Source organism: Pelecanus crispus, chromosome Z, assembly GCF_030463565.1.
Source record: "Pelecanus crispus isolate bPelCri1 chromosome Z, bPelCri1.pri, whole genome shotgun sequence".
Taxonomy (NCBI): domain Eukaryota; kingdom Metazoa; phylum Chordata; class Aves; order Pelecaniformes; family Pelecanidae; genus Pelecanus; species Pelecanus crispus.
Window position 1 is genome coordinate 1,909,344 of NC_134676.1, and position 21,523 is coordinate 1,930,866.

The following is a 21,523-nucleotide window of genomic DNA, read 5'->3' on the forward strand; positions in this document are numbered from 1 at the left end:
CTGAGTAGCCACTTACACTGTATTAATTTTTTGTTACCCACTTATGAACTATTTATGGTGTGCTCTTCATGTGGAACTGAGACACGGCTGTAACTGCTCCAGCAAAGTCATTCTAACTGATGCAACCATCAGCCTTTCCTTTTCCAAAAGGGATGATTTCTTTCTCTTTTACAGGTACTTTTAACTGACTTGTCCCAGGAGGAACTTCCTAAAAGACAGAGGCACTTTCTCCTTCGGTCTTTCGTTATAAGAAGAAATGGACCCATGCACATTTATATAGCTTTCTAATAGCATTAAAACCAATGCCTTTTTTAGACTCCTATTTTTGATGTATATATCTTATTTGAAAAGCAACTTTATTTTGTGTCCTATGACTTAAAGTCCTTTTTTAAGTATCGAACGTTACCCTTAATCTAAAGCTGAGCTTTTGATGCCAGGTTGCAAACCTACTGAAATTAAATTGCCTGTACTAAATATTTGTTTTTCCTGTGGTTTTTAGTAAAGATGGATCAGGAGAACAGAATGATTTCCCAATTAAAGATTATTGTGACTCTGTATATAAACAGATTTTTATACCTATGGGTGAAAACACCTGTACATTCTTCCGTCATCACTGTAAAGATAAATAAATGATTATATTGCAAGCAGTTGAAAACTTGTTGTGTTGTGGATGGAGTAAGCAAAGGATGTCACTGCTCCTATTTCGGCGTTCCCGAGGCCAGATACTGCACAGGCTGGGAAAAGCGTGTATCACCAAGCTCTGTCTTTGCCCCGAGCACTGCCTCAGGAAATCTGTCTGAACAGGGGAACAGTTGCGGATTTTTCAGCCGAGGTGAAGTACAATTGCATATTTCCTCTGAGAAAGACGACTGCTAAAAATAAGTAGCCAGCATGACTTTACAGAGTTCCGCTTGGAGGTGAAAGCGAGCCTGTAAGGAAAGCGCCTTCAGCGCGGCATGCAGCAGGTGCCAAGAGCGGGGCTCGTTTCTGTCGGCCTGGACAAAGCAGTTGGGGCATCAGGACGGCCTACGGCACTGCAAAGATTTCTGTGAAGTGAGTTGGGTCTTGCGCAGTTCATCAGAAAACTCAGAAATAATCCCAAAAAACCGAGCAGGTTTGCTTAACTTCCCTGGAGACTAAATTGCCTGGCGGGTCGGAGCAGCTCTGAGGTTAAAGTCTGCTTCTCCATCGCCAGGAACGCGTCGTACCGCCCGGCAGCCCTCGCTGGGGCAGCTTTTCCGTCGCCTCCGGAGCCTCTTCTGTCCACGCGATACCGATCGCGAGAGGGAGAGCAGAGGCAGGTGACCTTGCTGCAGGGTTTCCTGGGATGCGTGCAGGCTGGGAATCAGACAGATGCTCATTTTCCTTCCTGCAGTTTGTAATTGGGCAGAAGAAAAGAGAGGAATGCACCTGCTCTTTTCCAGCCTGGTTGCAGACTGGGGAACGATCAAACTCTCGCCAAGAAAAGAACGGAGCCTGTTACTACCAGGCTTCTGTGAAATTGGAAAGAAGCTATGTTCCCCACAAATTGCTGTTATTCGATGAATTTCCTGAAGATTGCTTTTTGGAAACGTAAGTGCGCTGCGCTAGCTGGTAACTTCCCAGAACACAAGGTGAGGGTTTGCCAGAAGGAACTCGGCAAGTAGAACTTGAGTGAAGACGAGTGAATACGCATCACCATTGATAATTAGTTAAATTTAAAACCAGTTTATACTTTTGTTCTCATTCCAGAGCTGCTTTGTGTAATTACTGATCAAAGAGCTCATGAACAGGGACGTGAGTGACTTCTCCTGTGGAGCTGTGCAGGGCAGTCTCATTTTAGGGACGAAAAGACCTGGAGCACAGGGCTGGTGGGGAGCGGCTGAGGGAGCTGGGGGTGTTCAGCCTGGAGAAGAGGAGGCTGAGGGGAGACCTCATCGCTCTCTACAGCTGCCTGGCAGGAGGGGGCAGGGAGGGGGTGTTGGGCTCTTCTCCCAAGGAACCAGCGATAGGATGAGAGGAAATGGGCTCAAGCTGCGCCAGGGGAGGTTTAGGTTGGAAGTTAGGAAAAATTTCTTTACGGAAAGGGTGGTCAGGCATTGGAACAGGCTGCCCAGAGAGGTGGGGGAGTCCCCATCCCTGGAAGTGTTCAAAAAACGGGCAGAGGTGGCACTTGGGGACATGGTTCAGTCTGGTCTGCCCTTGATTGGTTTAGGTAGTGTAGGTTAATGGTTGGACTGGATGATCTTAAAGGGCTTTTCCAACCTAAACGATTCTAAGATTCTAAGATTCTGATTACTCCTCACATGACTGCATGTTCAAGTGCAGTAAAACCAGCACAGAAGTGGCTTTAAAAGGCTCTTCCTGATTAAAATATTTCACGTAAGAGCAAAAAGCAGATACAGGTCTTGCACTGGTTTAACTGTGCCTTGTAGTTTTTTTGCTGTTCATTACGCCAATATTAACGCTTAATGCCCCTGGGGACAGGGTTGTCCTGGTCTTGCGTACAAAACCCCTGGTGCCGCACGTCCGGGCTGTGCTGCCCCCAGGGTGCTTCAACGCCTCCCAAGCGGGCGCAGAAAGCCGTGCTGGCTCTGGTAGCTCCTCCGACGTGTTGCTAGGCTGTTTAACATGCTGGTTTATTTCTCGATGGTGTCTCTTATCATGTTCTTTAGTGAGTAACCACCATTATTAAAGGTAGCTGAAAAGCCTTGGGGGAAGAAAATGCATCTTTTTTTAATGAAAAGATGTTTTCTGTCAAAGCTAGAAAGCTTTGTATTAAAACCCAGGAAGTTTTCCAAAGTTCGGACTCAAATTTGAAAAAAGGAGTTTCCACTCATGCTTTCATCGCTGTTCTGTCAGAAGCCTTTCCTTCACCTGTTAGCAGTAAGGTGGTGTATTGGCACTAACCTTATGGGGAGCGGCTGAGGGAGCTGGGGGTGCTCAGCCTGGAGAAGAGGAGGAGGAGGAGGGGAGACCTGATCGCTCTCTGCAACTGCCTGGCAGGAGGGGGCAGGGAGGGGGTGTTGGTCTCTTCTCCCACGTAGTTAGCGATAGGACGAGAGGAAATGGGCTCAAGCTGCGCCAGGGGAGGTTTAGGTTGGATATTAGGAGAAATTTCTTCACGGAAAGGGTGGTCAAGCATTGGACCAGGCTGCCCAGAGAGGTGGGGGAGTCCCCATCCCTGGAAGTGTTCAAAAAACGGGCAGAGGTGGCACTTGGGGACATGGTTCAGTCTGGTCTGCCCTTGATTGGCTTAGTGTGGACTTGGTAGTGTAGGTTAATGGTTGGACTGGATGATCTTAAAGGGCTTTTCCAACCTGAACGACTCTATGATTCTAAAAAGATGGATATTAATCCACTGCAGTCATGCCTTAGCGATCCTTGGAGCGGCTTGGAACGGAATGATTTTCTGGTTTAGTGATACTTTTCTACCTGGAAGTCAGCAAGAGCACGCAGAGGGAAGGGCATCGCCAGCCGACACTCCCACCGCTGGGGCTCTGGTGCAGCTCTCCTGGCAGCCGCTGCCCTGACCTCCTGAGCGGGCATTGAACAGCTTAAAACTGGTTGACTGGTGCTGCTTGCAGCTTCTTCCAGCGCCGGGACTCCACATCGTGACGCCTCCCCACCCCTCAGGTACGTGCTAACCCTCATCTCATGCACTGCATGGGGATATTCCTTAGGCTCCCAGCTAATTCCCCTTTTTGAGAGAATAATACCAAATTCTGGGGCCAGAGAGAAAGCGTGGCGTGCTACAGCTCAGTGTTCAGGGCGTTGCCTGCGGCTGGAGGGACTTGGGGTTGAGGGGCTGCCTGGGAACTGGTGTGGTTGGGGCGAGGGGGTAGAGATTTACGGTTTGCTGCTTCTTCCGCAGTCAGTTAAAGATCATTAAACAACTTTTCTTTTTTTCCCATCTCTTTTTTTCTGGGAGAGAGAGAAATAACTCTAGGGGGGGAAAAAAAAAAAAAGGGATTTATTCTGGGCATGAAAAAGCAGTGCTCTTACCTATTCCGCCTGCCATGCTGACTGCAGCAGTCTGTCGCTGCAGGAGAGAGAACGGGAAAGGACTTCGCGGGTTCCTCGCCCACCTCGCCGCTGCTGCGCGCGAGCTGGTCTCCCTCAGACCTGGGCTGGGCCGGCTGCTGGAGGGCACGCTCGCCCGTACCGTGCCTCGCCACAGTCCGCCTGAATTTGAATTTATCATTAACAACCTTCATCATTCGCCTACACCCTTCAAAAAGGCGATTATTAGTAATTTTGGCTAATGTTTTAGTACTCCCCGTGTAGTTTAGCTTTATACTGTCACCAATAAATTTGCCAAACAATATAAGCTGAAGTTGTATAAAATCCTGGATGCGCTTTTTCATATAGAAGCAGACAAGAAAACGGGAATTATTCTGTTCCTCCGGGAAGGAGCCCGTCCCTGATGGTGCCTCTGAGCATTGAGGTAACTCCAGGATGCCGCTGTACCAGGTAGGGAGCATCTCCTGCGTGCAGACAGCGATTTGGAAATCCCATTGCACGAGTCGCAATTCCCTTGGCATATTGTAAGAATTCGAAGCATTAAAGGCTTGGCAAACGCTAGGTTTCCTTCAGGAAAGTTTTCCGAGCCTTCTCCCTGTCTCATTGCAGAGCTCTCTCCACCGCTGCCACCAAATCCGAGCAGAAGGGATGGGTGCGATCAGGTTGCCCACAGACTTCTGCCAGCCATGGGCACGTGAGCGGTGCCATCTCTCAGTGCAGAGTTTTCCCCCCGGAGCATTAACCCCGCCTGCTGTATACACGTTACAACACTCATTTCTGATTTTCTTTCCAGCAGGGACATGTTCACGTGCTGGTTTACGTTGAACTTTTTTGGTAAAAAATACGATTTGCAACTCGTGCATCTTAGTTGCTCCAGTTCCTCAAAAGATGAGTCGGTTCCCTTCATCAGTCCCTGGGATTCCTCTGCTTGTCTCTTCCCCTCTCCTCATCGAGGACCGCTTTGTAAAGTAAACCCTTCATGAAATAACTATATTTAACGTGAGACCAGCAGCTTGGGGCAGGGTCCTTTACTGAAGTTTCCTCCATCTTCTGGCTGTAGCTCTTCCCTGGAGAAACTGGAGGTTGCTGACCAGGTGTGACCACAGCTCACCCCCATCTGCCCGCCGTGGTTATTTGGGGGTTGTTTACATTACATGCCTTAACATTTAGTCCTTGGAGGAACTCAGATACGGTCTAAATTAGGCAATCGCCGTCATCTTGTATGGGGATACGATATTTATAGTGTATTTTGTGCATAGAGGTGGCTGGCATTTCATATATGGAGTAGCTGCAGACTTCCCATGTGCGTACATGCTCTTTTTGCCAGGAGCAGACCACAGAGAGTCGCTGGGCACGCTTGAAGACAAATTCAGATGGTTTTTAAATCTGAAGCAGCCTCTTTAAGACAAGCAGAACAAAATCAGATACTCTGGGTAAGTCGTTCTCCGTCTTCTCAGGGAGGTGGAATTATTTCTCAGGCAGCAAAATGCTCAGCTCTCCCTTCTCCTTCCTTTGTGGTTTGGCTGGAGGTTAAGTCCAAAAGGCAACTTGAGGAAAGTCGTGGTGCAGAACACGTTGCCACCTTCCAGGAAAAAGCAAACACTGGGTAGCGGAGCAAATGCCACCGCCGCTGGGTGCCCCTCCTGAGAACAGCCGCGGGGATCTTTACGAAGGGATGGGTGTTAGGGATGCAGGAGATGTTTTGGTGCAGGAGTATGCGCCATCTTTCACGTCGTGTTGCTTTTGAGGCAGATGTTGCTTAAAAGTAGTGCGATAGTCTTTTGGGGGTGATAAATTCTCTGCTAAAGTACGCCTCAGTGAAGTGAGCAGCTGCTTCCTCATTGACTTTAGAAGAGCCTAGGTACACGCTTTCATTTTTGTAACTACACCAAAAAGATTGGCTTTTTCCGAGCTTTTATGTCGGAAGTTTGACAGCTTCTCCATTCAAGCTGGGATCGCTTCATTGAGGCATCACTGGCTGCATCTCCAGTGGACTTCCAGCGTCAGCAGCTTCGTTTGGGCACTTCACGCAGCTCTGGATGAGAGGTCCAGCTTCACTGTTAAAATCCGTGCTCAGGCATCCGTCCCGAAATCAAGCAAATGCTGATGATCAGGTGCTCTAAACCAGGGATTTACTTAAAAAAGGGATGTGTGGCGACGCACGGTCTGGGGCTGGGTAGGGCTGGTACCAAATTTTGCCAGCGGGATACCAATAAATTGGCGAGGCAAGATGGCCAGGCGCTTGCAGCTGACCGTCCCTGGGTTTCCCTCAGGGAATCTTACGTCTTTCCCAATTTCTGCAACAAGAAGTACAAACACGTCCCCGCATGCTGCTGCAGGCTCTCGCAGACCCCTGTGGCCACTGCCTGAAGCCTCTGCGGGGAGAGGGGCCGGAGGGCGGGCAGGGAAAGTGGGAGAGGGAAGGAGGGAAAGGAGGAGAGGGAAGGAGGGAAAGAAGAGGGAAGGAGGGAAAGCGGGAGAGGGAAGGAGGGAAAGAAGAGGGAAGGAGGGAAAGGAGGAGAGGGAAGGAGGGAAAGAAGAGGGAAGGAGGGAAAGCGGGAGAGGGAAGAAGGGAAAGAAGAGGGAAGGAGGGAAAGGAGGAGACGGAAGGAGGGAAAGCGGGAGACGGAAGGAGGGAAAGCAGGAGATGGAAGGAGGGAAAGGAGGAGATGGAAGGAGGGAAAGGAGGAGAGGGAAGGAGGGAAAGGAGGAGAGGGAAGGAGGGAAAGGAGGAGATGGAAGGAGGGAAAGAAGAGGGAAGGAGGGAAAGGAGGAGAGGGAAGGAGGGAAAGAAGAGGGAAGGAGGGAAAGGAGGAGAGGGAAGGAGGGAAAGAAGAGGGAAGGAGGGAAAGGAGGAGAGGGAAGGAGGGAAAGAAGAGGGAAGGAGGGAAAGGAGGAGAGGGAAGGAGGGAAAGAAGAGGGAAGGAGGGAAAGGAGGAGAGGGAAGGAGGGAAAGAAGAGGGAAGGAGGGAAAGCGGGAGAGGGAAGGTGAGAAAGCGGGAGAGGGAAGGAGGGAAAGCAGGAGAGGGAAGGAGGGAAAGTAGGAGATGGAAGGAGGGAAAGAAGAGGGAAGGAGGGAAAGGAGGAGATGGAAGGAGGGAAAGGAGGAGACGGAAGGAGGGAAAGAAGAGGGAAGGAGGGAAAGGAGGAGAGGGAAGGAGGGAAAGGAGGAGAGGGAAGAAGGGAAAGAAGAGGGAAGGAGGGAAAGGAGGAGAGGGAAGGAGGGAAAGGAGGAGAGGGAAAGAGGGAAAGGAGGAGATGGAAGGAGGGAAAGAAGAGGGAAGGAGGGAAAGGAGGAGAGGGAAGGAGGGAAAGCAGGAGAGGGAAGGAGGGAAAGGAGGAGAGGGAAGGAGGGAAAGGAGGAGAGGGAAGGAGGGAAAGCAGGAGAGGGAAGGAGGGAAAGGAGGAGAGGGAAGGAGGGAAAGCAGGAGAGGGAAGGGGCCTTTCCCCCGCTCCATCCCATGCAATCCTCTCCCTCCAGCGGGGCCAGCTGCGACGGAGGCAGCCGTGCCCGAAGCCTCTAGAGGTCGGTGCAGCTCCAGCGATGCTCCCGGCCGCTGCCCGCAGCGCAGGCAGCGCAGGCAGCGCAGGCAGCGCAGGCAGCGCAGGCAGTGCAGGCAGCGCAGGCAGGGCAGGCAGCGCTCGAACCGCCCGGCCCCGCCGCCCGCCCCACCTGCCTGCCCCGCTCCCCCGGGCAGGGCCCGCCGCGACCCCCGGCCCTGCGGCCGGCCCCAGGCTCGGGCTGAAGGAGCCCTGCGGAGAAAAATGAGTTTCTCCTGCCTGCGGAGCGGCCAGAGCGCCCCGCAAACGGGGCTCCCTGGGGAAACGGGACAGGTGGCGGGGCTGCGTGCCCCATGGCGAGGTACCGGCTACCAGCCAGCCAGCTGAAGGCAACCCTGCCCAACGCCCCTCTTTTCCCGTATTTTCCACAATTCTGGTCGTCTCGTTCTTGCGCCCTGCGCCTTGACTCTTCTGGGACGTGCCGTGCAAGCCCAGCTCTCGAGATGAAGCTGTAGTGGCGCTTGGGCATCGCTCGGCGCTCGGTGTGCTTTAGGAGGTGCGAAGCCATCAGCCTGCTCCCTGCAAGCGCCGACGCCCGGGAGGGAGGGCGGTAGGGGCACGGTCGGCTCCGCCAAAGGCTTCGGCTCTGGCCTTACACAGAATCGTAGAACAGAATCAGAGAATCGCTCAGGTTGGAAGAGACCTTTAAGATCACCCAGTCCAACCAAAATGCACTCGGAACAGTTTCACACCGAGGACTGAAGGACAAGTTCAGTGCAAGCTGCGCTGTTTCCTGCAGACGGAATAATGTTTCCTGCAGCATAAAATGATACAAAACCAATTTCTGAGTGCATGTCCAGCTTAGCAAATAACTTTTGTCAATGCTCAGGTTTTCTTCATCTGTTTTGTAAGTTTAAAAAAAAAAGAGTCTTCTTATACCTAAGTAATGAATAACGATCTCGTACATATCTTTGTATGGGGTGTGAGAGAAATATTTCTTAAACGTCTTGCTGACAGATGATAAACTGCCAACACCCAATGCGCTATGGACTATTTTAAAATATACTCATTCTCCGTGAATAAGGCTTAAAACAGAAGTATTGATCCATGTCCCAGGACGGATTTTTAGTCTCTGGATTATTATATTGACATTCGTCTCAGGAGAATTTGTAGTAAAAAAAAAAAAAAAATAAGCACCTGCCTCCCACTGTCAGCAAAGTCCTCTTCTCAAAGCTTTCCAGAGAAGGCAGCGTGCAGGAAAGCTCCTCAGATTTGCATCCTCAAATCCAGAGAGGAGCAGTTCGAGGGATGATTTAGTGTCACTCTCTTTTCAGAAAGGATTCCAAATCTCTGGCAGTTTTATGGTCCCCAAACCCACGTATTTCAACCCAGAAACTCTGGCAGCTTCTGCTAAATGGCAAGAGTTGCTGGCTTAGCAAGAACTAGTCCGGTGGTGCCTCCTTGCTTCCCAGCAGCTCTTACCCAGTCTCACCTCACTGCAGTGGCCCATAACTGTCCCTCCTGGTGATTTAGGTGTTTTGTAGAGAGAAGGCTGGCTACCTCGTTGGCCTTCAGCCAGACCACCTTGCTGGAGGCTGTGGAAGGCGAGCGTGGTGGGCTGGTGGGTGAGTACTCGGTGGGCCCGGGGCTACCTGCCTCTGCAGAAGTTGGTAGCGGCGGGCGCCGAGGTGAAGTGCCACGTTATATAGCCCCTACGCTCTGAACAACCAGCATGAGTGAAGAGGTGCCTCTTATTTTTCAAAATTCTGTCTTTCCTAGGAGGTGGCCTTCCTTTCCCCGTCTGACCTACTGTGGTGTTATACAGCTGCACTGGGTTTTATTTAATCTATTTATTTAGTAATTTATTTAATACATGTAAGATATTCTTTAAGTACTTAGTAGAGGCATTAGAATGAGAGGAAATGGGCTCAAGCTGCGCCAGGGGAGGTTTAGATTGGATAGTAGGAAAAATTTCTTCACGGAAAGGGTGGTCAGGCATTGGACCAGGCTGCCCAGAGAGGTGGGGGAGTCCCCATCCCTGGAAGTGTTCAAAAAACGGGCAGAGGTGGCACTTGGGGACATGGTTTAGTGGGCATGGGGGTGTTGGGTTGATGGTTGGGCTGACGATCTTAGAGGTCCTTTCCAACCTTAGTGATTCCCAGTTCTACTTTCATTAAAAACTAATCCAGCCACCAAGCCAGGAAACAGGAAATTAATTATGACTCTCCCCTTAATTGGTTTAGTGGTGGACTTGGCAGTGTTGGGTTAATGGTTGGACTGGGTGGTCTTAAAGGTCTTTCCCAACCTCAACGATTCTGTGATTCTACGATTACTCTGGTGGGAGTCCAAAAGCAGTAGCCTCTGGCTTTCGCAATTAAAATCACTGGTGACAGCTTGCATCCTTAAAGCCCTTCAGAAAGCATCTCCCAAAGCGTGGTTGGGAGTCCCAGTCCTGGTGAGCCGGATGGGCCCGGTGCTGCTCCGGCCATGCTGCCGTCGCCGGTGCTGGGCTCGTCCCGGGGAGGTCTGGGTGGGCAGCGGCGTCTCCTCCAGCTCCCTCTGCAGCAAGTTAAGCACTCGTGGGTGATGCACAAGGGCAGGAACCAAATCACAGCACTCTGCTCTCTCTTCTAACGGGGGCTACGGCTTTGCAGGGACTTTCGATGCACCCCGGGCAGGGATCTGCCGTGCCATCTGGGCAAACCTAGCAGCCCCTTTGGCTACCACCAGCCCGCAGTCACATTGTGTCCCCGACTGGCGTGGTGCTTGGCAAATAAATTAAATAACACCCTATAAAGACTTGTCTGCGCTTGGAAGTTCGCCAGCAGATCAGTGATGGACTAATTATTCCCGAAAAGTTATTCCAATGGAGGCCCCCTGTGGAAATTTATGCCAGATTGTAATGATTATTTTTTCATATTTAGCTCAATCCACCTCCAGATGGGGGAAAATTAATGATTTCAGATTGTGAGAGTTCATGCAAGGGTATACCAAAATAACTCTTAGGGAACAATTATTCCAGCACATCCATTTTGGGAAATTTCCCAGTGCATGAGCACACCCAAGCCTCGCTGCCCTTACAGGGATTGTTAAAGAAACCGGCTCCGCGTTTCCAAGGGTTGGGTTATAAGGGCCAAAACAAATGCAACTTAAATTTTATTGCTCTTAATAGAAGAATGGAATTAAAATGGAAAGATTAAAATCTGAAGGTGGGAAAGATAAGGGACAAAAAAAAGAGAAGGAAGCAAAACAGGTTTCTGGGGACAGAAGAATTTTTATCACCACACTTAAAATTAATCAATATTGTCAATGTTTTACATTTCCAAGGAAAATAAATTTTTCCAATATCTCTCATTCTATGAGTTTCAAGCAGGATATAATTAATATAATAAATTATCTTTGGTACGAACGTGATGGTTGTTCGGTCAGTGCTCCCAGTTATGCTCGTGTCGTTGGAAGCTCTTTGTTCCCAGCAGAGAGTCATGTGAAACATTTATTTGTATGGGAAAATCCTGTAAGGCTTTTATAATCTATTGTTGGTTTTATAGTTGGTTAATCAATAAGTGTGAATGCAATGTTTGTAATACTATGATGGAAAATATAATTTTTAAAATGACATTTTTATGGGTGTGCAAAAACAGTTTTTTCAATTAAACCCCTGGAAACCTTTCAGAGACGTCCTTCACGGGCAGGTTTTTTAAAACGCAAATTCAAAATTCAGTCAAGGACTTAAACCCTTCCGCTTTATTCTAGACTGTTGCTTATGGAATTTCAAAAGTAAGTCTGGCATGTTACAGATCGTCCATTCTGGAGCCTCATTTTGTTCATGAGAGTGGGAATGGGATGGGATGGGATGGGATGGGATGGGATGGGATGGAATGGAATGGAAAGGAGTGGAATGGAATGGAATAGAATGGAATGGAATGGGATGGAATGGAATGGAAGGGAAAGGAATGGGATGGAATAGAATGGAAGGGAATGGAATGGAATGGAATGGAATGGAAAGGAATGGAATAGAATGGAAGGGAAAGGAATGGGATGGAATGGAATAGAATGGAATGGGATGGAATGGAATAGAATGGAATGGAATGGAAGGGAAAGGAATGGAATAGAATGGAATGGGATGGAAAGGAATGGAATGGAATGGAATGGAATGGAATGGAATGGAATGGAATGGAATGGAATGGAAAGGAATGGAATGGAAAGGAATGGAACGGAATGGAACGGAATGGAATGGAATGGAATGGAACGGAACGGAACGGAATGGAATGGGATGGAAAGGAATGGAATGGGATGGAATGGAATGGGATGGAATGGAATGGAACGGAATGGAATGGAATGGAAGGAAAAGGAATGGAATGGAATGGAATGGAATGGAATGGAATGGAAGGGAAAGGAAAGGAATGGAATGGAATGGAATGGAATGGAATGGAATGGAATGGAATGGAATGGAATGGAATGGAGCAGAACAGAACAGAACAGAACAGAACAGAACGGAGCAGCAGTGCTGATGCAGGTGTCCCGCCGTGGAGCACGCCCAGGGGTGGGCAAGCAGAGAGGAGCTGGCCTGTGCCCCCTCGCCCAGGCGGTGCCCACATCCCATGCAGGACACGCCGCCGGTGGGGAGGCTTTGCATCCCCTGGGATGTCGCTGTTCTGGGATTTACACCAGTCAGGCATTGAAAAACCCCAGGGTAGTCCCTGCTACTATTTGCACCGCGAGGTTTGGTAAAGGCTGCTCTTCTGCACGACTCTTTGAACCCCAGCACTGGGGCGTGCAGACTTCTTGCTGTATTTAAAGCTACACAAAGCGCTCTTTTTTTCCCTGACATTGCAATATCGTATTCCTTCAGTATTCACAGCCTGATTTGATCCTTTGATGCATTTTCAGGAGTGGGCCACTGTGTGCGCGTGTGTGATGCATCTGCAATCTTACGTCCTCTGAAAAGTAGCAGTAGAGAGGACGCTTTCCCGCAGCGGCGTCTCACCTTGCGTTTTCTGAGGTCAAATCCAGCGGCGATGTCCACAGTGCCGTCCGCTGACAGGGTCTGTTCACATCCATCCGAGGGGTGAATCCCCTAAATTAGGGAGCATGAAGAAATTGTGCGAGAGCATTTTATTAACGAGTCTTCAGATTCCTTGTTCTTTTCAGTTTTATGCCTGGAGTTCATGACCAGGAAAGTTATGGGGCAATAACTGTAGAATTATTAAAAATGAAACGAGCTTGTGCAGTGGACTTATTTTACAGTATAGCTTAGGGACAGGAGAACCTTATAACTTTATAAGGTTATAGGCTTTAAAACGCTTTAGAACTTTTCTGAAAGTTTTACCATTTCATAAAAGGAAAGAAGGGAATGAAAGAAGTTTCTTTACAGAAACGCGAGTATCTAAGTGAAGAGCTGGGCATGTCCCGGCTGTTTAAAGAGAAAAGAAAGAAAAGCAGAGAAGCAGAGAACGAAGGTGGTGTCTGGAAGGGGGACAAGATCAGTCCCTTTCTCGTCTCCTTTGACTAAGGATGTTCTGCTGCTGCTGCAGCGGGATCTTGGACACCACCCAGCTGGATGTTAAAGCTGTTTGTGAGGAAAAGCCCTTAGAGACGGCAGGCTGTCAGGTCATCCATCTACTATCATGGGACCGAGTCCTCTGTTACAGAGGATTGTAGGGGGTTTTTATGGGCTCAAGCTGCGCCAGGGGAGGTTTAGGTTGGATATTAGGAAAAATTTCTTTACAGAAAGGGTGGTCAGGCATTGGAACAGGCTGCCCAGAGAGGTGGGGGAGTCCCCATCCCTGGAAGTGTTCAAAAAACGGGCAGAGGTGGCACTTGGGGACATGGTTCAGTCTAGTCTACCCTTGATTGGTTTAGTGTGGACTTGGCAGTGTAGGTTAATGGTTGGACTGGATGATCTTAAAGGGCTTTTCCAACCTAAACGATTCTATGATTCTATGATTCTATGGTTTTAGAGCGACATCCAGCCCTGTTAGAAGACCCCACCCCACCGCTCTGTTATCTCCACTACTCTTCAAGCAGCTATTCAAAATTGTGTAGATCCAACTTTGCCCTCTAAGTACAGCCCAAATGTCCAATTTGTAACAGTGAAATGCTTTAAACTTTATCATCACGGTCCTCACTCCCAGTTCCTGCACTCCCCTGGAGTACTCTGTGTACCATCAGACCACGTTGCCTAATTTGTCACGTTTGATTTCCACGCTGGTATTTGCCAACTTTCTTTGCAGCCTTTCCTTTTGCTTCGTCTCTGAAATGGATCCCAATTCACCATAGGGAATGGACTCATTCAGGTTTTATCAGTGCTAAAAGCAACTTTGGGCAATGTGAGCGTTTTGGTGCCGGGTCCTGCTCCAATACCTTGCCGGTGTCCAAGGGGATAATGGTGGTGTTGGGGGGATGGAGTTTCCCTCTGCTCACTGGCGGCACTCAAGTTCTCTGCAACTACAGTGAAAATACAAAGGATTGAACTACAGAGTTTTCTGAAGAAACATCAATGTGTTGTGGGTTTTTTTCTAATTCTGACTCTGGATTTGTGCTTTCACAATCCACCACTAGGAGGGAGATCAGGGCTGTTCATTCCTCAGTGGAAAGGGAACAGGGAGGCAGAGGTTTACCAACCACTTTTTTTTCCAAGTACAGGCTTTAACTTTTGCCCCTAAAATTCTACATATGTTTTCCTAAGATGCTGAGGAATTCATTGAGAGTGGGCATGCACGAGGCTCAACGAGTCTGAAAGTGGTGTCCGAAATATCATTCATTAGATGCCCAAAATTGTCAGGTGTTCTTGCAAATTGTGATCCGGGTCAGCTGCCCCAGCTCACCTTGGAAGGCTGCAGATCTGAAAATGTTGACTCCTTGCACATCTGTTCTTCTTTTCAGTAGCTAAAATATATTCCTTTATCTGTTAACATTCACTACTACCAGCAAAGGAAGAAAACCTTGCTTTGAATGATTTATTTATGTACAGTTGTTCTTGTTATTTGTATGACTGGGTTTGAAATATTCCTCCTACCAGCAAGAGCAGTTTATGCTGCAGCTTCCAGCCTTAGATGATATTTTGATGGACAGCCAAGCAGTTCTTTTCAAAAGACCGTCTGAATCAGGAGTTATAAAATGATGAGCGTCATAATTTGCAGTTAGAGGAAGAGAGATGCATTTTCTTCCCCAGAAAACAAGCTTTGGGAGAAGGGAGATTTGAGTTGTTTTTTTTTTTTCCCCCCAAATGAGAAGCCTTAGCAAAAAAAAAAAAAAGAAAAAAGAAAAAAAGGAAAAGAAAAGGGGAAAAAAAAAAAGAAATAGGCCCAGAAGAAAACAGAAGTGTAGGAAACAAAAGCAGAGGTGTGTATGTAAGGATTAGAAGAAATACCTGGGAGCACAAAGCAATTTTCGTGTAGAAAAGGAGGAGCTGCAGGCAGTGAAAGGCAGAGATTTGCAAAGGCTGGTGACTGGCTGGCTTTAAAGTGCCAGTGACCAGTTTGGGCAAAGGCCCTTGCAAAGAGGCTGTGAATTTGCAAAAAAAAAGATGCAGACTGTTATTCAAGGCAGGTCTCAGAGCTCCTGGTCTTCTGCAAATGTGTTCCCATCAGGAGCGGTTCAGCAGACATGCTTTCTGTATAAGTAGGTGGTATTGGCTGATAAGATAGCAGACAAGAAGCTATTTTCTGATTTAAAGATTCTTTATCTCCCCTGACAGTTTTGGTGGCAGTTTTAAAAGTTTTAACGCGGCGTTTGGCATAGCAGTTAGAATTCGGATTGTTGAGGGGCAGATAAAGGATGTCAAACGCTACAAATCTGTAATAACTGCTTGCGTTTGCGAGCTTTCGGCTGGGACCCATTGGCAGGTATCTGTTCCGAACAAATGAATTTATTCTGAAAAAGCTGTGGGAAGGAGTGAGGAAGGTGTAGTGGGGAGGGGAGTCATACCCAAATGATATCAGCGCGTCCTTCCTCTGGGTTGTGCTTAGTTAGCTATGACAACAAGGAGTTGACTCTTCTGGCCAGGTCTTTGTGTTGATTCGAAAGTGGCGATGGTCGAGGTACGGAGCGAGCAAGAAGTTAAAAAAAAATCAATACGTGTCGGCGGTGGAGCGTTGCGGACTCAGCGGGGGAATGGATTAATGCCCCACAGAACGGACAGGTCTGATCCGGAAGACCGAAGTAACTCGGGAAATTAGCAACTGTCGCTTTTACAGTAAAGAAGAGTGTTGGCAAACAGGATTGGGATAAATTCTGCAGACAATAACAAAGACTCTGCACCAGGATCTCCAGGGAAGAGTCCCGCTCTGGCGTGTGTATGTGTGTTTACGGCAGCAGCAATTTCCCTCAGCCCTATCTTCTACGCCATTCAGATCCCTTAAACCATGATGGCCCTTTCCATTATTTTCTGTACTGGAGAGGACATTCATTATCTCCTTTGGCAGAAACACTTCTCCCTCTGTCACACACTTTATTATAGAATCATAGAATCACAGAATGGTTTAGGTTGGAAAAGCCCTTTAAGATCATCCAGTCCAACCATTAACCCAACACTACCAAGTCCACCAGTAAACCAATTAAGGGGAGAGTCATAATTAATTCCATGTTTCCTGGCTTTTAGGCTGGAAGTCCCATCTCAGGGGTGGTTTTTATGGGAGTGGAGGGTGCTTAGGGGGATGCTGTGTTATCGCAGTCGTGGCGCAGGGGTGAGGGGTGGGAACCCTGCCTGGTCCCTCTTTGCGCAGCCTAGGGACCTCAGGCTGCTCCATTAACTTCTTGGAACGCCGGATGCTTTGTGCCAAAAGCTATTAGTGGCACTTTCCTGTTTATGTAATATGTTCACATTTTCATAATGAGGATGCTGTCTATCCCAACTAATCAATCTGTTCACAGTGTTTATGGGACAACCAGTATCACCGCGTGAGTACTGTGTCTTGCACCTTGTTCCTCTGCGATGCTATTGAACGTCTCACAGCTACTTGACCGGCACATGTTCATCTCTGCCGGAGCATCTACTCTTTACCTGAGGTTATTTTTCAGGGTTCTTCATCCTTCCTAATCGTTCTTTCTTCTTTAATGTGTTTTTGTAACCGAAGACACCTACTAAAGGAGTTCAGCCCTTGTCCATGTGGCATTCATTTCATCCTGATTTCTTTGTTAGTGGCTCTGTTTTCTCCTAGCAGTCCTGTAAACCAAAACCAGACTTAAACACCAAAGATGAGAACTAGCAATTGACCTAAATACAGGTCAAGTCTCTTTGATGGTTATTTATTTTTTTTTAAGTAAATGTTTAGAAGTATTAAAGAAATGTATATGCTGCAGCTGAAAGATAAATTAGGTATGCTCAGCAGTTGCTCAGTTCATTATAACATGTTTTTAAAATAAAAATTCTTTACTTTTCTCTCAAGTTGAGAGCAAGCTTTCAAGTTGAAAAGGATAATATCTTGATTTGCTTCTTATCTTACCCTGGCACTTACGCACACAATTGCCCTGAATGGTGTTACATCAGTGTGAGGGGAGAAATTCTGCTCTAAAATGAAGGGCCAGACCACAATTTAGCTCTCACTGACATAAACTTCTGCTGGGGGAAGCTAACGTGTTCATTTTATTGTTCGTTATTCCATTGAGACATAAGGAGGTATTCCTTGGCAATTTCCTTCCACTGTGCTTAACTGTGGTGTTAGGTACAGGCGACAGCAGAAATGGGAATACAAGGGGAATTATGATTAATTGCATGGCTTTCCTCTTCAGCTGAATGATATATATATTTAAAATACCTGTAATCTGCTTCCATTGCAGTAGAACCAGGACTCACCCAGACACAAATAATTTCTTGATATTGTTATTTCACTTTAATTCACCAGAGATAACGACATCTTGACTGAACGATGAAGACAGGCAGAAGAAGATAGTATATCTGAAGGAGATAAGAATTTGTTTTTACCTTAATGTTCAACGGAATGACTTGGAAACCATTTAACGGCAGCCTTGAATTGGCTTCATATATAGTGCATCTGATTTTATCTTTTCTAAGTGAACACAGTCTTTCTCAGCAGGATTGTGTACGGACCTGGTGAAAGAAGATTCAATAATGATCACTGGGGAGCATCTGAGGGGCTTGGGGGGAGATAGGGAATTTTTAGTTTAATTTGGTTTAATTATATTTGTTCAATCCCACAAAGCCAGTAGGAGCTAAGCACATCTGTTAAACACTTCAGAAACTTCCCTTCATTAAGGCATGGAACTTTGTGAGGATGCTCTGGGATTACAGAACTACAGTGCAAGTAAGAACTGGGGCTCGGGTCATTAAAGGAAGATATTTTCAATAATTTTTACTTAAAGACAGCCCTAAACAATAAATGAAAGGCATGAGACATAGTCACAGTAATTCACTTCATATCCCATGTGTTTTGTGGCTTCCTCAAGGCTTCTTAATTGTTCTGGTATTGAGTAGCAATGATTAGCAAAGTCTCCTTAGCACAGAGGAGTATAGTATTTCACAATAAGCAAGTTCTGCAAATTAGTGCTTTCAGTCCATGTCAGAAATCTAACCACCACGGCCTGACTGCAGGAAAGAATGAGCACGGAGCAGCAGTAAAATTGGCACAAAGAATTTTACTATAATCAAGTTGATGTGAATTATTGATGGGGAATAATAATGTCAGCATTAGCTTTATTACAGCTGTGGAGAGGAATGAAGATGTAGATTTTTCTTTAATGCACCAGAAAGTATACATTATTAACAAATGTGCAAACGTATAAAAAAAAATCTGTTACTAATGACAGTAACACAGTTCTGTCATGGTCCGATTTGCAGGCCCATGGCTTGGAAATCACAGCGATCTTCTAATGCAGGTTCTTGTAATGGGGCAAGGTGCTGAGGTGCACCGAGCTGAGGAAGATCTGGTAGGCTGTGTGCACGTACCACATCCCATGCCCGAGCTCTTAAAAACTCAGTGTGTACAACAGGGTGCTCTCAATGAAAAAAATAAGCAAGCAGATTTAACAATAAACACGGAGGTAACCGCAAAACACCTTTTCCTCTTGAAAGTACACAACTAAGTTGTGTTTTGGTTAAGTGGAGGTCTACTCAAATCCTACTTTACAGGGTGTTTTGAAGCACCCAGCTTTTAAACTGGGTAAAATGAGACAGAGAGCCTAAGCTCTCCCTCTGCAGAGGATGGAAAGAGCCGGGTGGCTTCAGAGTTAGGTTCCCATCATCCTGAAACAGCACCCAGGACAGGTGGGGGGAATCGCTCTGGTGCTGCAGGTGGCACAAGTCCTGTGCTATTGCCTCAGAATTACCGTCCGTGGCCCAACGACAGGGATGAATCGTTTAGTCACAGACACACATCGGGCCGGTGAATAGATTTCTGTCTCAGTGCCTCGGCAGTGTTTAATATAGGAGCGGATGAGAGAAGGCATGAGGCACATCTGGTTCTTCTTGGTGTGACTGCAGAGCCGTCCACAGCCCAGGGTGGGATGAGAGCAGGACACACCACGCAGAGCACCAACAACTACGCAGGGTGGCTCTGGGGTTCTTCGGCATTTGCTAACGAGTTTCTTCTAGCTCTTAGGCTGCTCGTTGGCTGGTGTCGTGGTTCAGCCCCAGGCAGCAGCTCAGCACCATGCAGCCGCTCGCTCACTGCCCCTGCCCCGATGGGATGGGGGAGAGAATCGGAGGAGTAAGAGAGAAACACTCCTGGGCTGAGATAAGAACAGTTTAATAATTGAAATAAAATAAAGTAAAATAATAATAATAACAATATAATAATAATAGCAATAATAATATACACAGCAAGTGATGCCCAATGCAATTGCTCACCCCCCGCCGACCGATGCCCAGCCAGTTCCCAGCAGCGATTGCTGCTCCCCGGCCAACCCCCCCAGTTTCCATACTGCCCATGACGCCGTATGGTATGGAATGGCCCTTGGGGCAGTTGGGATCAACTCTCCTGGCTGTGCCCCCTCCCAGCTCCTTGTGCCCCTGGCAGAGCATGGGAAGCTGAAAAAGTCCTTGCCTGGCATAAGCAGTGCTGAGCAACAACCAAACCATCAGTGTGTTATCAGCATTCTTCTCCTACTAAATCCAAACCACAGCACTGTGCCTGCTGCTAGGAAGAAAATTAACTCTGTCCCAGCCCAAACCAGGACAGCTGGGTAGCTAGTATTTACAAAACCCTCTTGTCTGAGGTGAGAAGTCACTGAGCTCATCTTCACCGTGGCTGCTACCTTGCTGTGTCCAAACCTTGGGAGCCTCCAGCTCCACCTCGTTAGCGAGGAGGTTTACGTGTTTAACGCTTGGCCAACCAATTCCTAAATTTATGTTACTGCATTGCACGTTAAATCCTTGCTTGTCACGGCATGAGTTGTTTGTGGTCCCCTCCTGGAGGATTTCCCCACATACTGCCACGGTCTTTGACATTTTCAGTACAGGAATAGAAATAGTGGAACTTGGGATGGTTAAAATGCTGTGTCTGATATAAGCATCAATCTATTCTTACTGTACCCCTTACAACACACTTCCCGTTACTGGCAGCTCTGAGGTAATGCTGTTTAAAATTGCGTGCTCACGTCACCCGTCAGGGTCTGTGGATCACAGAATCACTGAATGGTTGAGGTTTGGAAGAGACCTCAGGAGGTCACCTGGTCCAACCCCCTGCTCAAGCAGGGCCACTTACAGCCGGTCGCCCAGGACTACATCCAGGAGGCTTTTGAATATCCCAAAGGATGGAGACTCCACAACATCCCTGAGCAACCTGGGCCAGTGCTCGGTCGCCCTCACGGTGAAAAAGTGTTTCCTGGTGTTCAGATGGCACCTCGCGTGTTCCAGTTTGTTCCCATTGCCTTTGGTCCTGTCAGTGGGCACCGCTGGGAAGAGCCTGGCTCCATCCTCTTTGCACCCTGCCTTCAGGCATTTATATACATCGATAAGATCCCCCCAAACCTTCTCTTCTCCAGGCTGAGCAGCCCCAGCTCCCTCAGCGTTTCATAGAATCACAGAATCGTTTAGGTTGGAAAAGACCTTTAAGATCATCCAGTCCAACCTTTTCCTCATAGGAGAGATGCTCCAGTCCCATCATCATCTCTACGGCCCTTCGCTGGGCTCTCTCCAGTAAGTCCATGTCTCTCTTGTACTGGGGAGCCCAGAACCGGGCACACTACTCGGTGTGGTCTCACTAGCGTTGAGTAGAAGGGAAGGATCACCTCCCTTGACCTGCTGCCAATAGGTTGCTCACCCAGCTCTGGGGTCAAGGCAGGGGCTTGTGGCTTGTTTCCTAATTGTCCCGATCAGAGTTAATAACAGGTTTTCTAATCTGTGACCTCCCTGAGCGAACCTTGCTTTAATTACAAGCAAAATGAGCTGAGCCAGGGATAAAAACCCCAGTAATTTTATAGTCTTAATTTCCTGTATTTTGTGGGATTAAGTGAAATCTATAATTTTGTTTGAGTGTAGATTTTATGGCTTAATTTCTTACTGCTTTTGTACTAGGAAGGAAAAAAAAAAAGCTTGCGTATATGAAAATCAACATAATAAACCGTTATTGCTGGCACAAGAGACATTATGGTCTCCCTTGGAATAGCACAAATACATTAAAAATGTATTTAGATGCATTTAAACATGCATATTATTTCACAGATGAGTGTAATGGTTTCTTAGGAGCTATTAGGTTTTAGTATGCAAAAACCATGTTTATTTGTACGACTTTGAAGAAAATTATTTAACAAAAATGACAGTAACAGGCCCCTTAAGGTTTCATTATATAAATCTTAATTCAGGCATTTGGATTATTAATCCAAGAAAGTGCCATGGACCTAAATGACTCATTACACACACACACTTTGCGTCAGTTTATTAATAAACTTGTAAATAGCCCATTATTATTAATGGGATTTTTCTGAAGCATCCAGATCTGCAATATAAACGATGCAAGGTGTGTGGGCCTGAGGGCTTTTATCTTCGCATCCATCACAGAGAAGTTCAGGAAAACAGGGAAGGAGCTGCAGAAATAAGCAGCTGTCAAGGTCTCTGGCGTTG

The 21,523-nt window shown here is 47.4% G+C and overlaps 1 protein-coding gene across 1 annotated transcript in view; it reads left to right on the plus strand.

Moving 5' to 3' along the window:
• Positions 1 to 584, plus strand: part of MBD2 (methyl-CpG binding domain protein 2) — a 43,396-nt gene extending 42,812 nt beyond the window's left edge. The window contains exon 7 of the mRNA XM_075726775.1: positions 175 to 584. The gene's annotated coding sequence lies outside the window, so the exon portion shown is untranslated. The remainder of the gene's footprint in view (positions 1 to 174) is intronic.
• Positions 585 to 21,523: the final 20,939 nt, after the last annotated feature.